Source organism: Zingiber officinale, chromosome 1B (assembly GCF_018446385.1).
Source record: "Zingiber officinale cultivar Zhangliang chromosome 1B, Zo_v1.1, whole genome shotgun sequence".
Classification (NCBI taxonomy): domain Eukaryota; kingdom Viridiplantae; phylum Streptophyta; class Magnoliopsida; order Zingiberales; family Zingiberaceae; genus Zingiber; species Zingiber officinale.
This window is the reverse complement of record NC_055986.1, coordinates 14,349,503-14,357,373: the sequence shown is the minus strand read 5'-3', so window position 1 is coordinate 14,357,373 and position 7,871 is coordinate 14,349,503. Positions and strand designations below refer to the sequence as shown.

The following is a 7,871-nucleotide window of genomic DNA, read 5'->3' as shown; positions in this document are numbered from 1 at the left end:
GTAGGAAAACAGTCTTAAAGTCATGGAAGTAGGTGATGAACCCATTCGGCAGCCTATCGAATCATTTTTTTGTCGAGCCAGACAAAGTGTTTAAGAACACTCGGCACTTGATGGCGTCACTATATTGGTGTAGCAGTGCAGCATTCCGAACCTTTCGAAGATGATCCTCCGGGTCATTGCTACTGTCATACTCTCTAATAGTTGGGGGTTTGTACCCCTTCGGTAGCTACTCCTCAAGTACCCTTAGAAAGAAGGACACTTGCTCCTCAGGCTCCCCCGAGGCTCTTCCCTGAGGACTATGGCTTTCCCTTTCTTTGAATCTCTTGGCGGGGAGCTCTCCGCGATAAAAGCCTGTGGTTGCTCTTTCTTATTGTAACAGTTCGGGCCCTTGTGTTAATAGTCCAGGCCAGACTCCCGATAGAAGGCTGGAGGGAAATCCTCGGGTTGTTTTCTCTTAGATCCCCTATCCGAGACACGAGTCGGGTCCTTGAAAATCGCAAGCATCTTGTACGGCCATGAAGTAGTGGTTTGTTTTTCAGAAGCCGCCTGCCTCTTAGCCTCCTTGAACAGTTCGTACTCCCCTGTTGTCATGGTGACGTTGATTCTTCCGGTCTCCTCCATCTTCACGCTCTAGAACAGGTGAAGGAAGTTCCCACAGACAACGCCAAATTGATCATGTTCGAAATCTGAGTCAGACGAAGGTCGGATGAGCTGTTACTGGTGTTGACGGAGAGACGATTATGACAGTCTTATTGTATGTGCCCAAGAGAATGGACGCTCATGTGGCACTGACGAACGGTGGTCTCTGAGCCGACAATATTTCGGTACTTTAAGCTCTGCGCACACTCAGACAAGCACACGGAACATCAAAGACCAGACACCAGGGAAAAAGTCTCCAACCACTACAACAAAAACTGCAAACGACAACACCCCTACGACAACGATTTTAAGAGAAAGCGTTGCGTATTTGCTCAAGGACAACGGTTTTAGCAAAAACCGTTGTCTTTGAACTCCCCATTAAATATAAAAGACAACGGTTTTAGCAAAACTGTTGTCATTGAGCGACTTTTTTTTAAAACGACAACACTTTTTACAACGGTTTTATAAACCGTTGTCTTTATCCGCGTTTTTAGCGGCTACGACAACAGTTTTGAAAAAATCGTTGTAATTGAATTTGGTCATTTCCCCCTCCCTGTTTTGTTTTCCCTCGCTGTTTTCTTTTCGGCGCCGTGTTTTCCCCTTCGCGCTCCCAAACCTAAGCTATTTTTCTTTCCCTCTCCTCATACAATCTCTGCACGCCTCCCCTAGATCTTCCTCCATGACGGTGTGCTCCTCTCGTTTCCTGGTGAGCGAGTTTCTGAGTTCGATGAGGCCCTTTGATCTTCCACTGCTGCTTCTTTCGCTCATGGAACCTTTTGATCAGACGAGATGTATTTCTTCGCCAAAGGTGGCACTCCTACTCCGTCGATTCATAACCTAGGTCTTGTCTTCTTTGGATTTGTGCTAGAGCCATAGTCAAGGTAGATTCATAACCTAGGTCTTGTCTTCGTTCATAAATTTTGTCTCAAAAATGAAACCTACTTTTGATTCCACTATGCTTGTATTTGCAAGCGCAACATTCTCTTTTCTTCTTCTTTTTAGCTTTAGATTTGTTTCATCGTACCCTTTGCCTGCTTATATGTCAACGTTTGTGGTGTTTGATCTCTGAAGGCGTCGGTTTTAAGCATAGATTTTTGTTTGTTATTCACTTTTATTGGTCGAAATAGTGTGTTCGGATAGGTTTTCTAGGTCTTGCACGGCTCGCCACTTGATGGAGGGAGATGGAATTTGGGGGAACAGAAAATTGGTAGAAGGGAAATGAAGAAAGTCTTTCCTTTTAATGGGCGGACGCATAGCTCCCTCGCTGACACTGCCGTCTCGTGCCCTTTTCACAAGCCCTTTTCGTCTCGCTGCCATGGGTACACCTTCGATCCCCTTTGCTCTTCATCTCTTTTATGTTTCTGTGATCTCGATTTTGACTCCTGGTTTCCTCTTTTGTTTTCGTTTGGTGGTTTTTGTTGCAGCTAAGATCAAGATCGGCATCAACGGTAGGCCTCCTCCTTAGTTGTTGTATGATTTCCTATGAGTCAAGACCTCGATCGAGGTTCCACAGGCCTTTACTTTTGTTTTGGTACCACTTATTAGGTTTCGGAAGAATTGGGAGGTTGGTCGCTAGAGTCACGCTTTAGAGCGATGATGTGGAGCTCGTCGCCGTCAATGATCTGTTCATCACAACCGACTACATGGTACTCTGCTTGTAGTGTGCATATTAGTTTAGTTCTTTGGTTTCGATTTTGGTGGCTTGATTTGATATTTTTTAAGCATCCGTGCAGAGTGGGTTCGTGCCCTATTGTTGCTACATTATGATTAACTATATGATTAGTTTTTCCTTGAATCTTGAATCTGACACTATACCGTGGCTAATGAATTTTAGACATACATGTTTAAATATGATACCGTGCATGGACAATGGAAGCATCATGAGATAAAAGTGAAGGATTCCAAGACCCTTCTTTTTGGAGAGAACGAAGTTACTGTCTTTGGCATCAGGTCTTTAAACTCATGTTATCTGTGTCATACTGATAGAAGAAGTTGCTTTCCATGTTTCAATTTTGATGAAAGTTGTTTATAGAGATTGTGGTTTGTGTTTAGAAACCCTGAGGAGATTCCTTGGGCCGAGACTGGAGCTGAGTTCGTTGTGGAGTCGACTGGTGTCTTCACAGACAAGGACAAGGCTGCTGCTCACTTAAAGGTAGGTGAGAATTACTGCATCGTAGGTTGCATTTCTCCACTGGATCTTCTTGCTTTGATGAAGAGGAATCTAGTTTTGCAAATCAAGGAATGAGATTAATGTTACGGACTAGTTTTATGTTGTTTGTGTCTGATGCTTGTACATGTGGATTTAATGTAATTAATGATCAGGTGGGTCACCTTAGTTACAAAAATACATACCGCGTACAACTAATATACATTCGATTTTAGGAACTTCATTCTAGATTATTTTACTTTCCACCATTTCACATTTTTGTTCCTATCTTGATTCTTGAGTCATGGTCAGATTAGAGACCCAAATCTGCTGACCATTACATGTGGATTCACTGGCCTTGAAGTTCCTTAAAATTGTGAATGAAAATATATGAATTGCATTGACTCAAAAAATTTATGACATAAGAAGGTACGTGTTGATAAATCTGATTTTGTGAAGCAGTTTGAAGCACAAGTTCATATGTTGGTGCTAGCATATGAAGGTGTTGTTGATTTTGTCTTTTCAAAGGTGACAAATCTAAATATTGACTTCATATTTGTTAGCTTGCATAGAAATTTTTTTGCCTATAATGATATTCTGCATGTTGCTGTCTATAGTAATAATCTTGTTCAATGTCTCATTATTTTTATAAGACAGCTGGATGATTTTGATAAAATTCAAGCCTATGTTATATTGGAAGATTGTTTAGACATTATCGCTGTTGATGACATGTATAAATGACATTGGAAGACAAGGATGAGAATCCCTATTTTTCTGAATACCAGGGTGGTGCCAAGAAAGTCATCATTTCTGCTCCAAGCAAGGATGCACCTATGTTTGTGGTGGGAGTGAATGAGCATACATACACATCTGACATCAATATTGTCTCCAATGCCAGCTGCACCACCAACTGCCTTGCCCCTCTTGCAAAGGTTGTTAAACTTGAGACAGAGCATTTTAGCTTTGTGATGAAATTGGTGATAGGTGATTGATTTCTTTGATATGATAGGTCATTCATGATAGATTTGGAATTGCGGAAGGTTTGATGACGATTGTGCATTCCATCACTGGTAATGTGTCTTTCAAGTTTAAAATCGCATCTTTACATATATAGTTGGTATATATGTATTTAATTGTGGATACTTAATATTATTTGCAATAATGAGTGCATCAATGTATGACATGATTGATTGTCTTCTAGGATATGCCAGTTGCACTGTCACTGAAATCAAAGTCCAATATTGTGGCCTATGGTATAGTTGTTCATGTCAATGGGGATGAAAAATTACTTCAAGGTGTCCCGTTACGCATGAATTGCATGCGCGTCTCGATTGATGAGGTTGTGGAGAATTCAGCAAGGTTGTCATTTCCCATTCCAAATGAATGTGACACCATTGGTGACGCTATAGGGACCCATGTTGCTTGGCCTGCACGTTGGGTAGTGATGAAAAATGAGGTAAATTTCCTACTCAGTCGGGCACCACACTGTGAGTACATATTTAATTCTTCATTGAGAATATTTGAGGACTCGTTTCAGCAACCATAAATTTCTAGCTTCTGATTTGGTCAGTGTATGTTTTTCTGGTTTTTTTCTCATTTGCTTGGCATATTCGACATATTCTCAATTTTCTCAAATAATTTCTTTTATTTGACTTTGATTCTTCATTACTGATTTTTTTACTAAATTAATCTGGGTTTGTTAACAGTTCAAGAAAACAATTTACTCTAACGAAGAAATTGACGAAGTGCGATCCGAATGGGCGGATTGCGTACTAGACTATATTCATTACTAGGTATAAATTACTAGACTTCAAAAGATGGTTGAACACTTTGTTTGTGACTCCATGACTTATTGATTTTGATTCCTTACTATCAATAATTTATTTGTTCACAGCTAGCTATTTCCTTTGCTCAATACTTCATTCTTGCATTTCTACCATGAGCAGAATTAGCTGACATTTCCCTTATTTATTGCCTCTCTTTGTGGTCCCAAATTAATAATGGCTGGGTTGTGTGAGTAGCTTATTTAGTTGTTTCCGAATTATGCAAGGACTGACAATGTGGAAGTTATCTCTTTGTGAATTGTTAGATGATGACCTTTTGTATCTTATGAGTTGCTCTACAAATTTCTTGTTTGTACTCTCCTTATGGTTTTCATCTATATGCCATGACTTAATCTTGTTTTTCCTCCTATCTCAAAGTCTCCATGTATACATCTTTAACGTTTTACCTAGCATTTTTCTACCATCCAAGGAATATCTGATATCTGTTGGGATGTCCTAAATTTTGTACCTGTGTTTGTTTCATTTACTAGTTTAATTTCCTTGTCTAATCCTATAATTTATTATTTTTTCTTTTTACAATCGCATTTAAATTTTTACTATGTTGAACTACATACTTTGTTGATGACTCCTTGAGCATAATTCTACTATGGCAAAAGTACAATCGAAATTCATTGTTGATGACAAATTTTTATTTCCTACTTCCATCTTGTTGGACCTTGCATGTATCATCGCGAATGACAATTATGATGCTTCATCAAGCACAACTATGTTAATCTATATGCATGTTAGTGATTGCTTGAGAATAATGAAATGAAGAGCTTGTAAAGTCATTTCATGTATGATCCATAGTATATTGATATACAAAACATCTATATACTGCAGTTTGATTTCTTAATAGTTTGCTCTATATACTTTTGCTTGGACGAGCAGTGCAAATTACCCGTGAATTGCACGTGCATTGCAGCTAAATTTGTTAGATTTTCTCTTTGTATTGATGAAATGGGAATGAAAAATCTATTTTTCCAGCTGGAATGTAGTGAATGTTATAGCTCTTAATCTGCACTTATTTGATTGACACTTTGGTTCTTTTAGGTGTCCTATGTAATTATTAAAGCTGTGCGTATGTGATTTCTATTTTGAGGAATTTGTGAAATTGTTTTTAGCTCTACAAACAATTCACCCTACCATAACTCATCATGATGATCCAATTCTTTTGGTTCAAGTTTTAATTGGAAGATTTTGAACCCATGTTTTTTTACTTTCACTTATGCTTTTGTGATGGGTCTGTTTATTGCAGATCAATTTGCAACTCCTGGCAACTTGTTACCTGCAAAATGGAAAAACATATTGTGCCTACCAGGTCTCAAAGGTAATGTAGTCTAGAAAATGGCACAGAAAATTACATGAATATTTTGTTTCAAGATGTTAATGGATGTAATGTGTTTTGCATGGATTCTATTGATCTTGGATGATAGTTCACTTAAATAATGTTAGCTACATGCAGTGCTAATTATTTAGTAAACTATGCTAAACTAGGTATCACTGCTCCTAGTAGATTCCATGTACTGTTATTCTCTAATAAACACATCTTTTTGTTTCCTTCATTTGGTTTGTTTTTGCCTTCTATGCACTACAGATTGGTTAATTACATTCTCCTTTTGGAATTCTAGAATTTGATAAGTTTTGTTAAATTTTTTCTCTTGCAGGTCGGGCAATTCGTGAGGCTTGAGTTTTTTTGATGCAAGAAGTGAGCTTTGTTAGGATGTAGCTTGCCTTGCTAATTTGTAAATTAAAAGCCATATGGAGAACAACAAATGGAAAACATGTGATTTAATGTATATGGAGAGTAATGGAAAATATATGTATTTTGATGAGTAACAACTCGTTTTGTATTTTTTTTGTATATGTGGCTACAAAATGAATTATATATGGATGTTTATTTTGGATTTAATGTAGTAAATATTTAGTTTTGTATTGGTGGTTTACTTATAGTAAAATAAGATTAGTTGTTTGGTATTAATGAACATTAAAGACAACAGTTAAAAATGTTGTAAAAACTAGGTAAATCACAACGAATTTTTTTTGTAAAAAGTGATAAAAGACAACGGTTTTATCCGTTGTAAAATATATTAAACTGTTGTAAAAAAAATAAAACGTATCAAATATTATCTACCACAACAGTTTATATTTGTTGTAAAAAATATCTACCACAACGGTTTATTTCTGTTGTTAAAATTGTCTACCACAACGGTTTTAAAACGTTGTCGTATCCTTCGTAGCCAAAATTTTGGGCATATAAACAACAACGGATAAAAACCGTTGTCAAATGTCTACAAAGACAACGGATTCAAAACCGTTGTCGTAGAGCAATACATTCTACAACACCCTCAGTTACAACGGTTTTTTGACCCTACGACAACGGATAATATCCGTTGTCGTTTGCAGTTTTTGTTGTAGTGAACGCTGACCCTTCGACTCTCAAGTCAAGTACTTTTTCTCCGAAAGAATAGTGTACGAAGGAAAAAAGAACTGTAGAAGATAAATGCGAATGTGTGAGAGAGTGTACCTGCTCAAAGGAGAGGATCTCCCTTTTTATATGACCATACATACCTCTGGAGACTGACCGATGTCAGAGAATATCGGGTGTCAAGACATGTCGGGTGATGGAGGACGCGTGACACCCTCCCATAGACCGGAAGAAGGTTCTACTTGTAGATGACTGCAGACCATTGGAATATTCTCTGACATACAGCAGTTATTCTCTGACGGGAAGTTACGATTTTCGGACCTTGTTGTCGTCTAGCCTTTTATCTCGCCCGGGTTTGACTAGGGACAGCTTGGGATGATCTGTCAGATATAACACCTGGCTTGAGTCTTGATGAGAGGGAAGATCTATGGCGAGAACCTCATCTTTCCTTTTGGATTGCCCAAGAGCCGACCGGGGGTCGGCCTACCGAGAGTACCAGGTCAAGATATGAAACCCGAGCTGAGAAACCCTGACCAGTCAGGTCAGGTCAGGCATTACCCCCGGTCACACCCCATGTCTCAAATATGGGATCATGAAATGTAAGAACCCGATCGAGAATCATGCGGTTGATGACTTCATGCAGTCTCATTTTTTCTTTCTCTAGTTGTTGATTGTCACATCCTTTTGATTGATAACTATTATGTCCCTTTGACTTCTGATTGATATGCCTCCTTAACTTTTAACTATCACATTTTCTTGACTTCTGATTATCTGACTTAATCATTATGCATCGTATCATGGGACTATAATTAGTACAACTCTTATGAGGGAAAAT

At 38.4% G+C, this 7,871-nt stretch overlaps 1 pseudogene; it reads left to right on the top strand.

Annotated features, from left to right (window-relative positions):
* Positions 1 to 1,830: 1,830 nt before the first annotated feature.
* On the top strand, positions 1,831 to 5,942 carry LOC122029349 (annotated as a pseudogene).
* The last annotated feature ends 1,929 nt before the right edge of the window (positions 5,943 to 7,871 follow it).